At 38.2% G+C, this 21,799-nt stretch overlaps 1 protein-coding gene across 2 annotated transcripts in view; it reads left to right on the top strand.

The window, feature by feature from the left end:
- The window catches only part of FAF1 (Fas associated factor 1), a 487,841-nt gene that overhangs the window by 275,984 nt on the left and 190,058 nt on the right, over nucleotides 1-21,799 (top strand). The window lies entirely within an intron of this gene.

Genomic DNA, 21,799 nt, shown 5'->3' with positions numbered 1-21,799 from the left:
AGACTGAAGTCAGCTGCAGGATGCTAGTGCTTTGTAGGGGGGTAGTTACAGTGCATTGAACTTTAGTTAGAGTTCTTACTGTGTCATCAAGATCAGCTTAATAGTCATGTTTTTATTGCACGTATGCTTACCGTATGGCACTTGAGTTTTACTTTGAGGTCTTATAAAGTAACCAGGTGAGCACATACCAAAAGTTACAGATATGATAATCCTCATGTTATATAGTGTGTGTGTGTGTACATGTGTGCATGTTCAGACATATACGACTCTTTGTGACCCCATTGACTGTAGCCTGCCAGGCTCCTCTGTCCTTGGGATTTTCTAGATGAGAATACTGGATTGGGTTGCCATTTCCTCCTCCAGGGTATCTTCCCGACCCAAGGATCAAACCCACATCTCCTACGTTGGCAAGCGGATTCTTTACCACTGAACCACCTGAGAAGCCCCATGTTATATAGTACATAGGATGAACCTAGTAAATATTGAGAAATAAAATCAATCATCTATTTTGTTTCCAGTTTTAAAGTCATTTCACATGAACTGACTTATTTTTCTTTCATATCTTTCTTAATCAGGCAGAAGAGCTATTGTTTTCTTTTACAAATAAACTGAGGATCAGAAAGGTAAAAAACTTGGGCAAGAACACTAGAAAATTAGGAAGTTGTGCAAGTCTGGAATAGACTGACTTGTCTACAAGAATGCCTCCCATGGAGCCACATGACCTTTCTGGTGGCTATACCAGGGCAATGCCATTTGTGCTTTGATCTATAACGAATGTTTTAACCTGAGCCAAAATTTCTGAAAACTTCCAAATTACATTCAAAGTGAAACATTGTCCCTTAAATGACATAGTCTAAATGAATGAATGTAAATCTAGCAAAGTCTTCAGGTCCAACAATTAACTTGATATAGACTGGTTCAAGCTTGGTGCATCTGTTGAGTTAGTTGATACTTAAAACACTGAGAAGACGAAACTCAACACATGTAAGATTCAGCACAGTTGGGAGATGATCAAGAGGAGCAGGGTCATGGTGTAGGAGAAGATAACATTAAAAAATCAAATTTGGAAAAGTCAGCAGTGGCCACAGGACTGGAAAGGTCAGTTTTCATTCCAATCCTAAAGAAAGTCAATGCCAGAGAATGCACAAACTACTGCACAATTATACTCATCTCATACACTAGTAAAGTAATGCTCAAAATTCTCCAGGACAGGCTTCAACAGTGTGTGAACTGTGAACTCCCAGATGTTCAAGCTGATTTTAGAAAAGGCAGAGGAACGAGAGATCAAGTTGCCAACATCTTCCGGATCATCAAAAAAAGCAAGAGAGTTTCAGAAAAACATCTACTTCTGCTTTATTGACTATGGCAAAGCCTTTGACTGTGTGGATTACAACAAACTGTGGAGAATTCTTAAAGAGATGAAAATACCAGACCACCTGACCTGCCTCTTGAGAAATCTGTATGCAGGTCAGGAAGCAACAGTTAGAACTAGACATGGAACAACAGAATGATTCCAAATCAGGTAAGGAGTACGTCAAGGCTGTATATTGTCCCTCTGCTTATTTAACTTATATGCAGAGCACATCATGAGACATGCTGGGCTGGAGGAAGCACAAGCTGGAATCAAGATTGCCGGGAGAAATATCAATAACCTCAGATATGCAGATGACACCACCCTTATGGCAGAAAGTGAAGAAGAACTAAAGAGTCTCTTGATGAAAGTGAAAGAAAAAAGTTGACTTAAAGCTCAACATTCAGAAAACTAAGATCATGGCATCTGGTCCCATCACTTCATAGCAAATAGATGGGGAAACAATGAAAATAGTGACAGACTTTATTTTGGGGGGCTCCAAAATCACTGCAGATGGTGATTGCAGCCATGAAATTAAAAGACACTTACTCCTTGGAAGAAAAGTTATGATCAACCTAGACAGCATAATAAAAAGCAGAGACATTACCAACAAAGGTCCATCTAGTCAAGGCTATGGTTTTTCCAGTAGTCATGTATGGATGTGAGAGTTGGACTATAAAGAAAGCTGAGTGCCAGAGAATTGATGCTTTTGAACTGTAGTGTTGGAGAAGGCTCTTGAGAGTCCCCTGGACTGCAAGGAGATCCTACCAGTCCATCCTAAAGGAAATCAGTCCTGATTATTCATTGGAAGAACTGATGTTGAAGCTGAAGCTCCAATACTTTGGCCACCTAATGTGAAGAGCTGACCCATTTGAAAAGATCCTGATGCTTGGAAAGATTGAAGGCAGGAGGAGAAAGGGATGACAGAGGGTGAGATGGTTGGATGGCATCACCAACTCAATGGACATGAGTTTGAGTAAACGCCGGGAGTTGGTGACGGACAGGGAGGCCTGGCGTGCTGCAATTCATGGGGTCTCAAAGAGTCAGACACGACTGAGAGACTAGACTGAACTGAAGGTATGGAGATGAGGGTACATTATGGAGTTACCAAGTCTAAGATGATGAAGGAGAGATCAAGATCCTAGAAGGGGAGTTAGGGAACAGGGGTAGAGTGTAGAAGAAGTTCTAGGCTACCTCCTAGTTGTGCCCAATTGTAACTAACACTGCTCCAGATATACACAGCTGTACATCAAAGCTTCCCCAGGAGAACCAGATTCCCCTCCTCTCATGGTATCTCCAAGGACATTTAACTCTAGAGGAGAGTCATTCATTGCCACTTGTTCCTTGGCTTCCTGTATGTGTCCAAAATGGCAGCCTGCTGGTTATTAAGCTCCAAGGAGCCAACCTTGATGAATGCAGACTTCACCTAAGACTGGCTTCAGCATGTTATTATTTTCTCCCAGGCCGTAACTGGGTAAAACTTTTAGCGTTAGAAAATTAGAGAACTAAGTTTGGGTAATGTTAGTGTGATCTTGTCAGATAGTTTTGAATGTCATTTTTGCTGGGGAAGAGTTTACATGACATCATTTATGAGGCTCTTGGATTAAGTGGTGGTGAAATGTGTCTCTTGAATGACAAAGAATGGAAAAAGCGGCACATTGAAGCTGACAGAGCCATGTCATAGTCTTTCCTCTGTAACTTGCCATCTTATTGACTTAGGAAAAGTCATGCAAATCTTCTGAATGTTGATTTTCTGAGCAGAAAAATGAGATATATTAGAAAATATGTATGTGATCAGGTATAATAGATCTTAAAGTAGCTTTAGACATATTTACTAATTTTCCTAAGCCTGTGTTTCTTCATCTGTCATGTGTCAATATTAGCAGCTTTAGGATTAAATGAGTTCATGAATATGGATTGCTTGGCTGAATAAAAGTCAGTTTCTTTCATATGAGTGAACAAATACAGATTCTAGAATCAGAACGTCTCTAATTAAAATTAAATCTCAATCCCATCAGGAGTATATAGTCTCTCAGGACTTCTATTTCCTGAAACTGGGGTATTAATACCTACCTCATAGAGCCCTTGTATTAATGGGAAGTGAGAAGATGAATTTAGAGTGGCTATTGCTTAGTAGATGCTCAATAAATATCGGAATCCTCTCCCTTTCCATCATCTTCCCTACCCTCAACGCCACGGTTTCCCCTAACTCTAAAATTCTCTAATTCTAGGCAATTCTAATACATAAGTCTTCAACAAACGAAATAGATCAACTAAAAGTAGGTAAATTTCAAATAATAAATGACTCCTGAGTGACAACTGTATTAGTGTTCTTTTAAAAATAACACTTTCCTAAATTCTTTAATCATTTCTTGATTTTGCTAACGTTATTACTGTATGTTGATATGTTGATCAAAATAATTTTGTATAAAATGAATTATTCCTAGCCTCTGGAGAAAAATCTTTGCTGTTTTAGTTTTGTTATACTCACATTCAAGTTTATTTATTTATAAATTTATTTATTTAAAGTTTATTTATTTATTTTTAACTGTAGTACTTTTCCGTAAATTTATTTAGCTTAAAGTGAAGTTTCTGTTCACTCAGATGGTAAAGATATCCCTGCAATGCGGGAGACCCAGGCTCAATCCCTGGTTAGGGAAAATCCCCTGGAGAAGGAAATGGCGACCCACTCCAGTATTCTTGCCTGGAGAATTCCATGGACGGAGGAGCCTGGCGGGCTATAGTCCATGGGATCACAAAGAGTCGGCCATGACTGAGTGACTACACTTTCCCTTTCTTTTCACAGGTAGTTATTTGAAAAATAAGACTTAATATCCAACAGTGATTACTGCCTGTTTGGAGAATTAGCACTTTAGCACAGTTTCATTTTACAATAATTTTTTGGCACTCATATAAATAACTGCTGCAGGTATGAATCTGCCCACAGAAGACATGCTTGACTCAGGGGAGGAACACTATCATGTTTCACATATGATTTTAAAGATTATTGAATTTGAGGATTTTCCTGTTTTTTAATACAAAATATTATTATTTTGTGTCTGTGTGTGTGAGCTTGTGTCTGGATATAGAACAACCAATGAACCAATAAGAAACATATACACATGTATAATAGAGGAATGACTTATTGGTTATTGTATTTCTAGTGCAAGTCTTAAAAAATATAATAGTAAAGTAATTCTGGTATATTATTTTTTTTATATGAGACTTTAAAATGTATTATAGCATTTTGGTTTATAGTATGCATTACTGAGTGGTTTCTATACCTGAAAACATTTTTATTAGCTGTATTATGCATCCTCATAAGTTTGAGAGTTACCATGTTTACGGAGTAGAGCTTAAGTGACATTTAAATTACTCTAATTTCCATGTAGTACATAGGATGTAATACTTTATAATAGAAAGATAATTATGCAGAAATGCTAAATAGAAAATGAAACTAATGTGCCTTTATATAAAAAAATGAAACTAAGTTCAAATTATATTGATGTTGAATTTAAGTGGTCTGTATTTTACTTATTTTGACTAGTTGTTTCAAGTCATCAGTGACTGCTGAATTAAATTTAAGCTATTTTATGTCAGAATCCTTTTGAGCCTTATACTTTCCACGCAAGCCCAGAGATCACTAAAACAGTACTCTGATGATAGTTTTAGCATTTCTTATTTCACTTTGAAATAGTTTCCAGGCACAGCCCCTCCCCAGGTAGATACAATTTTTTCTCTAAAAAATTACAAGTATCTTTTTGTGTTTTATTTAGGCTGAAAGTGAAAGTGTTAGTCACTCAGTCCTAATCCTAACCCTAATCCCTAGGTCAGGAAGACCCCTTGGAGTAGGAAATGGCAACCCATTCCAGCACTCTTGCCTGGAAATTTCCATGGACAGAGGAGTCTGGACTGCTAAAGTCCATGGGGTCACAAAGAGTCAGACACGACTGAGCACACACGCCATGCTAGACATTTATTACATGGCTGCCCTATCAAGGCAACTTACTAAGCCCTATGAGGGCTGAAAATGAGAACACTGATTTGTCTTCAAGGACTTTAGGACCTAAACATAGACATAAGCAGAGTTAAAAGGACCACAGACTAAGAATTCTAGAAGTTTACAATAAGGGTATAGGAGTTGAGCAAAAGGAGAAAAATCACTTGGCTGGGATGGGCCAGGTATGCATTAACGAGCAAGGGGACATTCTTTCTAGTTTCTAGATGACACCCATTTATAGTGCTGTGCCTAACTTTCTGTAGTTAATTCACACTATTTTTCCCAGGAGGAGGAGCCATGACAAGATGCTCAGGAGCATTATGTCCATGTGCTGAGACCAAAGCGGTTAGCATAACTGCCCAAGTTTGCCAAGGAATTAGATGCTGCTGGAAAAATATCCAGAGCTACTATGTTTGCTATCCAAAGAGTTCCACAGTGTTGTGGGGTAAATGGCATCCCACTATTGACTAGATATGATATGTGCCAAATAGCTGATTAGTACTCTTTATGCATACAAAACAGATTTGAGATGTATCCTTGTATATTTAAAGCTTCTGTAGTTATGCTAAACTGAAGTCACCACTGATTAATACAGTAGCTCTCTAAAATAATGAGGTTTCCCTGCTAATAGTACCTCTTCATCAAATGTAAATGAGGAGCCAGCTTGAGGTAAAAAGCACCTTTCTAACCAAAGATTTTGTCTTTATTGCCTCTGAATATGTTGTGATTATCAAATAAGGCAAAGGACTTGTTTTGATAAGATCTTGGATTCTTATGATGAATATTTCCTATGTTGACTTTGTATGCTTTTGTTAACTTTCTAAATGTTAGAAAAATGGAGAAAAATATTTTGAGGAGTTTCTCTTTTTTTCTTCTACAGAAAATACCCTGTCTGTATTTTAGATGGAGAAAAATTCTGTATTTTTAATGTACCAGTAATGTATATGATGGCTCTTTAATTTCTGGTACTATTAAAGGTATTGAAATTATGTTGCCATACCAAAATTACGATGGATTCACCATTAGATGTAATTTCCTATAAATTTGTGACTGATTTCTTCTATTGAATTCCTGCTTAGCATCATTATTTTGTCCTTTGCTTTTTATGAGTGTTTAATACTTCTAGATTGTTTTTCAAAGAAGTCTCCATGAGCTTTGGCTTTGCATCCTCCAGACAGATTGTTAACATGTGTATGTCTGCGTCCATGCATGTGAGGGTATGTGTATGTTTGTGAGAAACAACACTGAATTCCTTTTAACTGTACCCAGGTAACAGACACTGGGCATTTGTGAATCAAGTCTTGCACGCTGTGGCAAGTACAGATACATTCTCTATTGTTTTGTTAGTGTACATTAGCATTGATTATGATGTGGACATATTTATTTCCAAGACTTTCTTCATCTAAATAACAGCAGCAAATAATGAAGTATCCATCACCATTGGTGTTTCCTTACCTCCAAACTGAAGTAAAAATTGAGTAAAAGACCATTTTATTTATTTTTAAAATCCCCTATGAGGAGATAGTAATTAACTCAAGATCCACAATTAGCTTCCCAGCAGTCCATATTAACCACCTTCAACCATCCCAGGTCTTTGAGAGGTGGCCTAATTCTGAGATTATTTTGCACTTGAAACAGAGAGACTTATAATAATTACCTTGAAACACATTTAAGAGTGTGAGTTTTTTCCTTTTTCTTTTTGAGTTAATGTCTGCCCTCCCTAATAATTTTATGGTTTCCAAGTGGGGGAAAAAAAAAAAGCAAATATTTGAAGAGAGTATTCTTTCCTATCAAGTTATAGAGCTATGTTTTTCCTTTGGTAAATCTATAAGTAGCAGCTTTGCTTTAGCTGAAAATTTCATTATTGATTTAGTTAAATGACACAGAAGAATTAGCAAAATGAATCAAAGATTCAAGATTGAGAGAGAAACATGAAGAGGCCCACTTATCACCACTGCTTACTGGTAAAATTGCTGGCTCTTCCTTGTTTACCTTTTTGGTTTTGTTTTAAAGGAAATGTTCAGTTGCAGAGCATTCCTGCATGATTCAGGTATAGCACAAAGCTCAACCCTGGGAACTTTTGCTGCTGCTCTCTGAATGTTTTTAATGCAACCTGCTTTTACAGGTTTAAATTACATTCTGTCACACTGTTTTTGTGGTTGAATTAGAAACTTTTTTTTTTTTTTTTTTTTTTTAGTTAAACCTGTGATAAGTAATTGTCACAGTTAGCGCCCTGGTACAATGCTAATTTGAAGTGACATGTCCATACTGGCCCTCCGTAACATGAAGAAGCCTAACAGGTGTGAGGGGTGTGGCTTCCCATGGGCTCTGTTGAACTTCTAACCAGAGAAAAATAGCAGAAAAAGTGAAATGAACCTTGAATAAAGCTGTCAGCAGTAATTATCTCAGCAACACTTTGTGGGGAGATAAAATAAGCACTGGTGCTTTTATAATCTGAACACACTGGACCGAAGATAGATTTTTTCACCCGTTTAACATAAACTGCTGAATACCTTTCAAGAGATATTTTCATGGAGCCTAATTAAACAATAACTTAATTATTATCATGAAATATAAATGGCTGGAAGACATGCATTTGTTTTTTTCGGTTAACACATGATTTCTTTGGGGTTTTTTTTGTTTTTTTTTTTTTTTAGTAGTTTTGGTAAATTTTTTTCATGCTTTTTGTGTTAGGAAGCCATTATGGTCTGAAATCTCAAGTAGTTTATAGAAAGTTATATTGTCTTCTGGGAAAGGATAGTTTCACAACTAGCACCAAAAACTGCTTGAAAGTTTGGTTGTCAGATACTTTGAGAGGTGTTCAGTTTATTGGACTGGCCCACACAAAGCAGAATAATACATACGAATGGCGTGAATGAAGTGCAAGTCAGCAGTGTTGCACGTGCTTCCTTGGAGAAGTATAGCAGCAGTATACTTCCTTAGTGGAATAGGACCCAGGTGAGATTTGATAAATCTTTTTCATCTGTTCTTCAAACACCATCCATTGTCATTTTCTTTTGACAGTAGTATTTTTAAGGTGGCTTCCCTAGTGGCTCAGTCAGTAAAGAGTCTATGCTGCAATGCAGGAGACCTTTAATTTACTTACAAAACAATTCAAATGACATAATGACTATGTTTATCTAACCTGAGAAATATAGAGAAGTTTCAGTATGGTTCTTCTTCATAAATTTCCAGACTATAGAAGCTAACTGCAAAGAAGCAGATGAGATTTTGCAATATTAGTTGCTGTTTTTCTTTCATTGCCTTTCTAGAGTTATGGTTTCAGGTGATCTAATGACATCTAGAAACTTTTTTTTTTCATGATTCAACTTTACCATGTTGCTGTGGCACTTCCCTAGTTGCTTAGATAGTAAAGACTCTGTCTGCAATGCGGGATACTCGGGTTTGATCCCTGGGTCAGGAAGAACCCCTGGAGAAAGGAATGGCAACCCTCTCCCGTATTCTTGCCTAGAGAATCCCATGGATAGAGGAGCCTGGCAGACTACAGTCCATGAGGTCTCACAGAGTCGGATACGACTGAAGTGACTAAACAGCAGCAGCAGATTTAAGTAAAGATATATATAGGTTATATGGTTGATGGTAAGAATTTTAGAATATAATTCTGAGGAAAAGACAAATAGGTGGTACTAAATTTGTTTTAAGTAAAATGCTAAATATATTATAAATTCACTTTACTAATCATATCTGAGCATCTACTATGTGCTGAGAGCTCAGCTGACTGCCAAGGATACCACCAGTGGTGAACAGTATCTACTTTGATGAAGTGAATGGCTTTCTAGGCTATAGGTTTGTGAATGAATTGCAGACAATGTTACCAGTATTCTGCTATACCTAATCCTTCAGTTCAGTTCAGTGTGGTCACTTAGTCGTATCTGACTCTTTGCGATCCCATGGACTGCAGCACGTCAGGCCTCCCTGTCCATCCTAATCCTTGGTGTACCTAATCCTTGATATGCCTAATCCTTGGTATACCCTAAATGAGAATGCATTTGGCATAGTTTGCTACAGTCCTATTCTACAGAAAAGAAAACTGAAGCCCCTGTTTTCACCCCAGATCTCAGAGCCAATAAACAGAGCAGAGTCAGGACTAACATATTTTGACTGTTAGCTTTTTTTAAAAAAAGTGGTATCACCTCCACTTTAGATTGAGCCAACCTGGCTATCTTGTTAAGTCTCTGATGTACTGGGTGCAGCAGCATGAAAAAATGAAAGTGAAAGTGTTAGTCGTTCAGGCATGTCCAACTCTTTGTGACCCCATGGACTGTAGCCTGCCAGGCTCCTATATCTATCTACATATGTATACATATAGACTATAATCCTCACAATAATCTTAATTTTTTCTTTTTTAATGTTTTATAAAATTTGTTATGATTTACAGTTTTTTACAGTTATTTCAAAACATTGGTTATATTCCCCAACTTGCACAATATTGAGCCTATCTTACACCCAGCAGTTTGTCCTTCCCCTTGCCTCCGCCGCCAGTAAGCACTAGTTTGTTCTATATATCTGTGAGTCTACTACTTGCCTCACTACAAGATTTTGACTTAGGAGCTTTGCAGAGACGGGAATTGAGGCACTTAGAAGATAGGAGAATTATTCAGAGGCATACAGAACTAGGATTTCAAACACTGGCAGTGTAGCTTTGGAGTCAACTTCATAATCACTCTTATATAGTTCTCCAAGCAAATATAGTGACACCTAATTAGCAAAGAATTTGCCTTACAGTGACATACTTTTTTCCAGAAACTTCCTTGTCACAGATATAAATGATTCAGAAGACATTGGGTACATATAGGGGATGAGGTTCCTTCCTTGTTCAGTAGTATAGTTCTTTCTCTCTTACCTGTATACAGTATAAAAAATAGTGGGAGATAATAGCTGGAAAGGTGGGCCACGTAATAGCCTTGAAAAATTGGTTCAGAGTAAGAGAAGAGAACTTGGAAATAACTTTAGTGAGAGGCAGATTTAGGATTTTTACCCAGGTCCTTTTATCTGTGTACAGTGCTCCACAAATATTTTTACACACGTGGAATCGTATCACAGGCAGCATTGATGGGAGAAAGTAATAAAAAGGCACCATGCGTCTTAAGACATAAAAGAACAATACTTGCTTTGCTGTAATGGTGGTGACAGAAAAGAAGTAGCTTACAGGCTCTTCTAAGTTAAGTGTATTTAAGCTGAAAGTTCTCAGTAGGCTTAACTGGTCTCCTAAAGTCACTGCCGCAGTGACTTTTCTGTACCCTCAATAACCTGTTTTCCTGTCTCTCTGTCTTCATTAAGTTCATCTCATGAGTTAAACAAGTTCCAGTTTTGGACATCACTTATAGGATATGCTTTTTAAAATACCAGTCATAAGCAGATAGTGAATTTCAGAGATGAACTCTTAGACAAACTGAGAGCCAAAATATATCTAAATAAACATACTCTTCACTGGGCGGCACTTAAAAGAATGTCATATAAGCTCTTGAGAAGAGATGAGAAACACCTCAATAAACTTTGTTCACCTAGAAAAAAGTAATGTATCAAGTATTGATCAACATCTGGATATTTTTGCTATAGAAAAGATTAAGTAATATTTTTGATTGCTCTCTGTATGTTTCAGGATACATACTAAATAAGCTATACATGGTTGACATAAGGTGCTATAAAACAACGTATACCAATAAACCCCAACACTGGCATCTAGGCTTAAATTCTTTAAAATTAAAAAAAAAATTTATACAATTTTAAATATTACTTTCCATTTACAGTTATTTCAAAATATTGGCTATATTCCATGTGATGTACAATACATCCTTGAACCTACCTTACACCCAATAGTTTTTACCTCTCACTTCCCCACTCCTAAATTGCCCCGCACCTCATTGGTAACCACTAGGTTGTCCCCTATATTTGTGAATAGGCTTAAATTTCTTAAAACAAAAAATTGTGTATTGCATTTGAAAACACCCATATGACAGTCCTTTCCACTGTCAAAGAGCCAAAGTTGTGTGTGTGTGTGTGTGTGTATGTGTGTGTGTTTCAAATTGCAAAATTAAGTCCACTCTTCTAAGGTACCTTTTCATTTTTCATCTTTTTAATGTTGTCAACCAAGATATTATTCTTATTTCTCATATGAGGAAACTGAGGTCTTTTGAGGTTAAACAGCTTACCTGGGAAATGACATTAAATATCAAAATGAGGATCCTAGACCAGGTTATCTGCATCCAAGTGCCTGGCATATAATAGGAACTTTATAAGTGTTTACTGAATGACTAAGTTATAGACTCTAGATAATGATATGGTTAATGAAGCTTATTAAACAGCTAACTCTAAATTATGAACTAATTATAGGGAAGAAGAGAAAAGTCAAGAGAAATCTGCTCTTGTCTCAGATTACTTTCTCCCTGTAATCAGTCTTGTGGGTTAAAGCCATATTTTCTCTCTTCTGCCCTCCACCAGAGGGTGCTCATAAGCAATTAAATGACAGAAAGCCATAGAAACAGAAACCAAGAAACCAGTACCATTTTAATTCACAGCATGGATTATTGGCCCCTGTGCAAAATAGCTGACTTTAAAACAGAACTCTTTGGTTTAAAGTTGCCTTGCAAATAACAACTTGTCTGCCTGCCTGTGCTAATATCTTTATGCAGGTAAACCTGACCAATAATAGATATGGGAAATACTATGCCAGGAGGCAGCATTAGGCTGGCCTAATAGGGTAATATTTAATGCTGTTCGGTTTTGTTCTAGTATTCTGAAGTTTTTCAGATGCTCTTCTAAGTGTACTTATTAGAATCAATAAAAGGGTTCAAGAATGCTGCTATTGCCTTTATATCTAGTTTATAAAAATACTACATTTTTAAATAAAAATACATCTAATTCTGGTGCAGTGGGCAACTTTTTATCTCTCTGTGGTGTAATCTGGTTTTAAGGGCTGGGGTGCAATAGATTTTTTCTTTTAAACAAAACTTGTATATGGAGCACTCTTTTTTTTTTTTTTTTTGCTAGAACTCAAGATAATGTTTGAGCAGTTCAGAGAAGCATAAAGGTGAGCAGTTATAACGTGTTTTGGAGCTCCCCAGCAGATTGAAAGAAACAAATACTAAGTCAGAAGTTTTTTTTGTTGTTATTTTCATACATATTCCTAAAATTTTTTAGAAATTTGATGTTATTAAATCAAGATACTTATTAGTATTTTACAACTACCTATGGCATCTGAAGAACACACAATTAACATTATTTAGTAGAAAGATGATTGAATATGAGTCAAGAAAATATGTTCATGCAGATAGGTGACTTGGGTAAGCAAATTAAACCTCTGTGCATCTCAGTTTCTTTCCCAGTTAAATGGGAGAATTAGACCAGACCTTCCTGTGAGAAGACATTGCTTTTCATTTGGAATCTGTTGGGGATGATGGGACTCCTGATAGAAGAAGTTTTAAGAATTGGCTGCTGATACATTTCTCTCTGTAGTTTCTCAGTTCTAGCTTGGAAGGGAGCTGAGGATGCTTGACAGGGAGGGTATGGCAGCAATGCTTAATACACTTAAGATTGCAAGATCTGTGATGTCCTACTTGGAATGCCATTTGATGAATTCTAAGGACCCTTCCAACTCTCACATCTTATGAGTCTAAAATGAACCCGTCTGTAGGAAGCCTTCCTTGTTTCTTCCAACTCTGTGCTTTCCTGATAGCATTCATATTTATATACATCACAAAAAAACTTCAGAATTTGTTACTGTTGATGTTTATCTCATTAAATCTTACTAACTTGCCCGATCAACTGAGTACTATAGCACAACAAGGCCAGGCAGAGAATACAGTTTTTTAGCTATTTACACAGGAGTTTTGTACATAATTGATCTTGACCTATACATCTCTTATGATATTCCATTGGTTCCAGCTTATTATTAGTCACATCCTTTTTAACAGTGTGTTTTTTTATGAGGTGACTAAACTGCTATTTAACCCTGCTACAAGAATGTGACAGTGGACTAGTCCAGACAAGTGGAGTTGCACTTGGTAACTAACATTCTTAATAAGCTTGCTTCAACCTGCCACAAATTAAAAGCTCTGTGATTTTTCTAGCACATAAGTGATTTAAAAAAAAAAAAAGCTTGAATTGTGAAATAAATAAGCTTTTTTGATTTACACTCTGGTTGGCAGTAAATGAAACTTCAGCCTCTTGATTCACTTTGGCTTAAACTACGTTAATAATCTGTCTGGCTAAACAGTGAGCATCTGAAAATTTTAAAGGAGTGTTCCAACAGTCATCGTCAGGGCTCCATAAAAAGCCTTTGTGTTGCTCAGAAATATGATGTAGTTGAAAACCCCATGGCCTTTGGAGTAAAATCTACTTTGCTACTTGGTAGTTGACTGATCTTAGATAAGTTGTTCTGCCTCTCAAAAGGCTGTATTGTGATTTATACAATCATGATTGCCTTTAATTTGCAGGATTGCCATGTAGGGTATATGTATGTTACACATTTTATATATAGTGCCTAGCACATTGATGATATCAAGAAGCAGCTATTTTAATTAAGACAAAGAAAGTAATTATTGTTTATCAGACTGTGAGACAACATATTGTAGGGTATTAATAGTTGTTTGATTGAATTATTTTTAAATGACTCTGAGGTAAGACTGCCTAAGTTTAATTTTGGTGACTGCAGCCATGATATTAAAAGATGCTTACTCCTTGGAAGAAAAGTTATGGCCAATCTAGATTGTATATTCAAAAGCAGAGACATTACTTTGCCAACACAGACCCGTCTAGTCAAGGCTATGGTTTTTCCTGTGGTCATGTATGGATGTGAGCTTTGGACTCTGAAGAAGGCTGAGCGCCGAAGAATTGATGCTTTTGAACTGTGGTGTTGGAGAAGACTCTTGAGAGTCCCTTGGACTGCAAGGAGATCCAACCAGTCCATTCTGAAGGAGATCAACCCTGGGATTTCTTTGGAAGGAATGATGCTAAAGCTGAAACTCCAGTACTTTGGCCACCTCATGCGAAGAGTAGACTCATTGGAAAAGACTCTGATGCTGGGAGGGATTGGGGGCAGGAGGAGAAGGGGACAACTGAGGATGAGATGGCTGGATGGCATCACCGACTCGATGGACGTGAGTCTAAGTGAACTCCGGGAGATAGTGATGGACAGGGAGGCCTGGCGTGCTGCGATTCATGGGGTGGCAAAGAGTCGGACATGACTGAGCGACTGAACTGAACTGAACTTAGTAGCTGTATAACTTTGGGCAAGCTTCTTAATCTATATAAGGCTTAGTAGCCTCATCTTTTAAAATGGGGTTATAATATCTGTCTGGCAGGGTTATTGTGAGAATTAAATGGAATAATGCATATAAAAACTTCATATGATACCAATACATATTAAACTCTCAATAATAGCAGTTATTTTAAAAATAATTTTTAAACTACTGAGTGGTTTCATGGGTAAATATACATATTTCAGAACACCAAATTATACTGTTCAAAATGTGTGTCGTTATTGTAGATCAGTTTTACCTCAATAAGGCAATATTCTGGAGAAGGAAATGGCAACCCATTCCAGTATCTTGCCTGGAGAATCCCATGGATGGGCAAAAGCCAACTCACTGGAAAAGACCCTGATGCTGGGAAAGATTGAGGCAGGTAGAGAAGGGGACAACGGAGGATGAGATATGGATGGTATCACCAACTCAATGGACATGAGTTTGAGCAAACTCTAGGAGTTGATGAAGGACAAGGAAGCCTAGTGTGCTGCAATACATGAGGTCGCACAGAGTTGGAGAGGACTGAGTGATTGAACAACAGCAGAGCAATACTCAATGATGTGTGTGTGTGTGTGTGTGTGTGTAGTATTGATTGTATTGAATGCCTGGTGCCCAGTAGCATTCCCAGACCCAGATGAAATTAATTGTCCTAGTATCAAGACGATCACAGGCTTGAAAACATAGTTTTTTAAAAAACTTTCTTTTATTTTTTTTAAGCACAAGAGAATTATATTTTGCAAACTGAATTTTTAAAGATACATATAATAAAGCTTCCCTAATGGCTCAGACGGTGAAGAATCTGCCTGCAGTGCAGGAGACAAGGGTGCGATCCCTGGATTGGGAAGGTCCCCGGGAGGAGGGCATGGCAATCCACTCCAGTATTCCTGCCTGGAGAATTCCCATGGACAGAGGAGCCTGGCGGGCTACAGTCCATGGGGTTGCAAAGAGTCAGACACAATTAAGCGACTAAGCACAGCACATAGTAAAGCTATGCTTTCAGAATTGTTGTTTTATGTTACTGAGTGTTTCATATGCAGGGTGAAGATCCTCCTGGTGGCTGAACTGAATTTTCTTAGTCTCTTATTAAGATCACAGTCCATTAGAATTGTAAGAGGTCTGAGGGATAAATCATGTGGGTTGCTATTATATTTTACAAAAGAGAATATTGATTCTCCTGATGACTATCCCAAGGTCCCATAATTTGGTCTCCTAAATTCTTGTGTAGTACTCTAAAAATGTCTTCAGTTCAGTTCAGTTCAGTCGCTCAGTCGTGTCCGACTCTTTGCCACCCCATGAATCGCAGCACGCCAGGCCTCCCTGTCCATCACCGTCTCCTGGAGTTCACTCAGACTCATGTCCATCGAGTCGGTGATGCCGTCCAGCCATCTCATCCTCAGTTGTCCCCTTCTCCTCCTGCCCCCAATCCCTCCCAGCATCAGAGTCTTTTCCAATGAGTCAACTCTTCGCATGAGGTGGCCAAAGTACTGGAGTTTCAGCTTTAGCATCATTCCTTCCAGAGAAATCCCAGGGTTGATCTCCTTCAGAATGGACTGGTTGGATCTCCTTGCAGTCCAAGGGACTCTCAAGAGTCTTCTCCAACACCACATTTCAAAAGCATCAATTCTTCGGCGCTCAGCCTTCTTCACAGTCCAGCTCTCACATCCATACATGACCACAGGAAAAACCATAGCCTTGACTAGATGGACCTTAGTCGGCAAAGTAATGTCTCTGCTTTTGAATATACTATCTAGATTGGTCATAACTTTTCTTCCAAGGAGTAAGCATCTTTTAATTTCATGGCTGCAGTCACCATCTGCAGTGATTTTGGAGCCCCCAAAAATAAAGTCTGGCACTGTTTCCACTGTTTCCACATCTATTTGCCATGAAGTGATGGGACCGGATGCCATGATCTTCGTTTTCTGAATGTTGAGCTTTAAGCCAACTTTTTCACTCTCCGTTTTCACTTTCATCAAGAGGCTTGGTTCCTCTTCACTTTCTGCCATAAAGGTGGTGTCATCTGCATATCTGAGGTTATTGATATTTCTCTTAGTCTGTCATTAATAGTAAGGAATAAAGACAGGCTACAAGTCTGTATTTGGGAAAAAGCTAAAATTTGGCTGCAAAACAAAAACACTTTTAAGAACTAATTTATATGGTTAGAGAAAGCATTATTAAGATGGGCCTAATAAACACCCTGAAACGATAAGACTACTTGTCAGAAATAACCAGTGGTCAATTATGATGGGTTTTAGGAATTGTCTTTACATGTTGTTTTGGTATTTCATTTTAATTTATTTAAAAGGAAATTATATGGGAGGAAACATTGAGAAGATTCTAAACTTCACAGAAGAATATGCTTTGGGGCCTTCTAAGTTGTTTCAAATAATTGCCATTATTTATGAAAATTAGTTTCACCTTACACCTTGCATAGTCTAGCACTTCGCAACTTTTTGGTCTCAGGATCCTTTGGTACCCTTAAGAAAGTCAGAATTATATCTACTGACATTTGCCATATTTAAAATTGAGAAAAATTAAATGTTTAAGATAGTAGTAATAAACGCATTACATGCTGGTATGAATAGCATTTTTATGAAAAGTAATTATATTTTCAAAAAAAAGCTAGAATTAATGAGTGATGTTTTACACTTTTACAAACCTCTTTAAGGTCTAGCTTAATTGAAGACAATTAGATTCTCATAGCTTCTGAATTCAGCCTATTCTGATATGTTGTTTTCATTGACGTATGATCTGCATTCCCCAACCTTTTGGGCACCAGGGAGTTTTGCAGAAGACAATTTTTCCACGAACTGAGGGGTGGGAAGTGATGGTTTCGGGATCATTCAAACACATTACATTTATTCCGTGGTCTGTTTCTATTATTACTACATCAGTTCCCTCAAATCATCAAGCATTAGATCCCAGAGTTTGGGGACCCCTGAAGTATATGAAGAAAATCTGACCTCACACAGAGTTGTAGCTGGAAGAGGGAAAAGTATTTTAATAGTCTTTTCAGACAATTGTGGATATTCTTCTTTGATACTAAACTAGAACTTGACAAGTGATAGTTTTCTAAAGATTAGTTTCAATGTGGAATCTGGTACCATGTCAGTATATTTTTTGTACTTTGTTACAAGATCCATTGATCTGTCTCACACTTTGAGTATATCCTTTTTCCATGCATAATTTTGTAATGTCATGCATTCATTGTTATTTGGAGGTTGTTGGTCCTCTGAATTACACAAATTTTCTAATGGTTTCAACTCTTTCAGAATGCATTATATAATGTCAAAAAAATCACTCTGTTAATATCACCTCCAATCTCATTAGAAGTCTTTAGGCATTAAGGAGCATATTGATTGCATGGTAGCAATAAATGGTTTTCCAAAATTTTAGTTTTTAATCTTGAAGACTCAAATTTTGTCATTGGCAATTAATATTGTCAGATTTGTGGCTTGAAATAACAAGCTTGCTTCGTTTATTTTGGTGGAAAATCCTAACACCTAAATCTGAATAACCACAGTTCGTCTGCCAGTTATTTAAGTAATAACAGTGTTCCCTGGAAAAAGTGGCTGGTTCAGAACACAACTCATATAGTTACATAAGTGCTTTCCCTCTGCACAATCGTAATTCTCTGCTGTGCAGTATGAGTGCTTTATACATGCTTCCTAGTTGTCACATAGAATATTAAAAGGCTTGTACTCAAGTCAGGTTTAATTAAAACTAATAAAATTTGCCCATTCAACAGTAACATTCTTGAGGGAAATATGTGTTTTTACAGTGAATACATGATATTGAAGACTTAAACACAATATAGTATCACTACTTTGGTTTGTGCGAAGGTTATCAGCAGTTTTCAGGCTTCCCAGGTGGCACTAGTGGTAAGGAGCCCACCTGCCAGTGCTGGTAGAAGTAAGAGATGCAAGTTCAAACCCAGGGTCAAGAAGAACCCCTGGAGGAGAGCACAGCAAACCACTCCAGTATTCTTGCCTGAAGAATACCATGGACAGAGAAGCCTGGCAGGCTAAAACCCCATAGGGTAGCACCGAGTTGGACATGACTGAAGTGATTTAGCACACACTGAAGCGACTTAGCACACACATCAGCACACCATTGATTTACCATTTGTATAAACACAGTGAAAAAATCAAATACTATGTGTTTATTTCAAAAACTATTTTGATTTTATGGAAACCCTAAAAGGTTACTGAAAATCGTGTGTCTCATGTACCCGTATGTTCATGGCAGTATTGTTTACAATAGTCAAGAAATGGAAGCAACCCAGATGTCCATCAACACATGAATGGATAAAGAAGATGTGTGGTACAAGTATATAGTGGAATGTTACTCAACCATAAAAAGAATGAGTTTGAGTCAATTCTAGTGAAGTGGATAAACCTAGTGCCTGTTAAACGGAGTGAACTAAGTCAGAAAGAGAAAAACAAAAATATTGTTAAAATAACACATATATATGGAATCAAGAAAAATGATATTGATGAACCTATTTGCAGGGAATGAATGGAGATGCAGATGTAGAGAATAGACTTGTGAACACAGTGAAGGAGGGAGGGAGTGGAACAAATGGAGAAAGTAGCATCAACATATATACACTATCATGTGTAAAATGGATAACTGATGGGAAGTTGTTACATGACACAGGGAGCTAAGTCTGGTATTCTGTGATGACCTAGAGGGGAGGGATGAGGGGAAAGAAGGGAGGCTCCAGAGGCAGGGAAAGTGAAAGTGAACTTGCTCACTCGTGCCTGACTCTTTGTGACCCCATGGACGGTGGCCTGCACCAAGCTCCTCCGTCCATGGGATTTTCCAGGCGAGAGTACTGGAGTAGGTTGCCATTTCCTTCTCCAGGGAATCTTCCCGACCCAGGGACCAAACCCAGGTCTCCTGCATTGTAGACAGACGATTTACCATCTGAGCCACCAAGGAAGTCAGAGGGAGGGAATATGTGTATAATTATGGTTGATTCATGTTGTTGTACGACAGAAACCAACACAATATTGTAGAAATTAAAAAAACCGAAACTAAAGAGAACCTTGTGTCTATGCACCATACTTTGAGAACTAATTGGGATAGTTAATGTGTTCCTAAGAAAATGCTAGATACTTTCTGTAAGAAGAAAAGAAAAAACTTCGTAGATTTAAGAGTATTCACTAAATGATGACTTTATTGATTGTGCCAAAACCTGACTGTGTGGATCACAACAAACTGTGGAAAATTCTTCAAAAGATGGGAATGCCAGACCACCTGACCTCCCTCTTGAGAAATCTGTATGCAGGTCAGGAAGCAACAGTTAGAACTGGACATGGAACAACAGACTGGTTCCAAATAGGAAAATGAGTGTGTCAAGGCTGTATATTGTCATCCTGCTTATTTAACTTATATGCAGAGTACATCATGCAAGACGCTGGGCTGGAAGAAGCACAAGCTGGAATCAAGATTGCCAGGAGAAATATCAATAACCTCTGATATACAGGTGACACTACCCTTATGGCAGAAAGCAAAGAATTTAAGAGCCTCTTGATGAAAGTGAAAGAAGAGAGTAAAAACGTTGGCTTAAAGCTCAGCATTCAGAAAACTAAGGTCAGGGCATCTGGTCTCATCACTTCATGGCAAATAGATGGGGAAACAGTGGAAACAGTGTCAGACTTTATTTTGGGGGGGCTCCAAGATCACTGCAGATGGTGATTGTAGCCATGAAATTAAAAGACGCTTACTCCTTGGAAGAAAAGTTATGACCAACCTAGAAAGCTTATTCAAAAGCAGAGACATTCCTTTGCCAACAAAGGTCCATCTAGTCAAGGCTATGGTTTTTCCAGTAGTCATGTATGGATGTGAGGGTTGGACTATAAAGAAAGCTGAGCACCAAAGAATTGATGCTTTTGAACTGTGGTATTGGAGAAGATTCTTGAGAGTCCCTTGGACTGCAAGGAGATCCAACCATTCCATCCTAAAGGAAATCAGTCCTAAATATTCATTGGAAGGACTGATGTTGAAGCTGAAACTCCAATACTTTGGCGACCTGATGCAAAGAGCTGACTCACTTGAAAAGACCTTGATGCTGGGAAAGATTGAAGGCGGGAGGAGAAGGAGATGACAGAGGATGAGATGGTTGGATGGCATCACCGACAATGGACAGGAAGGCCTGGAGTGCTGCAGTCTGTGGAGTCGCAAAGAGTTGGACATGACTGAGCAATTGAACCTGCCTCTTGAGAAATCTGTATGCAGGCCAGGAAGCAACAGTTAGAACTGGACATGGAACAACAGACTGGTTCCAAATAGGAAAAGGAGTACGTCAAGGCTGTATATTGTTATCCTGCTGATTTAACTTCTATGCAGAGTACATCATGAGAAACGCTGGACGGGAAGAAACACAAGTTGGAATCAAGATTGCCGGGAGAAATATCAATAACCTCAGATATGCAGATGACACCACCCTTATGGCAGAAAGCGAAGAGGAACTATAAAGCCTCTTGATGAGAGTAAAAGAGAAGAGTGAAAAAGTTGGCTTAAATCTCAACATTCAGAAAACTAACATCATGGCATCTGGTCCCATCACTTCATGGGAAATAGATGGGGAAACAGTGGAAACAGTGTCAGACTTTATTTTTGGGGGCTCCAAAATCACTGCAGATGGTGACTGCAGCCATGAAATTAAAAGACGCCTAGTCCTTGGAAGAAAAGTTATGACCAACCTAGATAGCATATTCAAAAGCAGAGACATTACTTTGCCAACACAGGCCCGTCTAGTCAAGGCTATGGTTTTTCCTGTGATCATGTATGGATGTGAGAGTTGGACTGTGAAGAAGGCTGAGTGCTGAAGAATTTATACTTTTGAACTGTGGTGTTGGAGAAGACTCTTGAGAGTCCCTTGGACTGCAAGGAGATCCAACCAGTCCATTCTGAAGGAGATCAACCCTGGGATTTCTTTGGAAGGAATGTTGCTAAAGCTGAAACTCCAATACTTTGGCCACCTCACGTGAAGAGTTGACTCATTGGAAAAGACTTTGATGCTGGGAGGGATTGGGGGCAGGAAGAGAAGGGGATGACAGGATGAGATGGCTGGATGGCATCACTGACTCGATGGACGTGAGTCTGAGTGAACTCCGGGAGATGGTGATGGACAGGGAGGCCTGGCGTGCTGCGATTCATGGGGTGGCAAAGAGTCGG

The sequence above is a fragment of the Ovis canadensis genome, chromosome 1 (genome assembly GCF_042477335.2).
Source record: "Ovis canadensis isolate MfBH-ARS-UI-01 breed Bighorn chromosome 1, ARS-UI_OviCan_v2, whole genome shotgun sequence".
NCBI classification, from domain to species: domain Eukaryota; kingdom Metazoa; phylum Chordata; class Mammalia; order Artiodactyla; family Bovidae; genus Ovis; species Ovis canadensis.
This window is presented reverse-complemented; position numbering and strand designations above follow the sequence as displayed.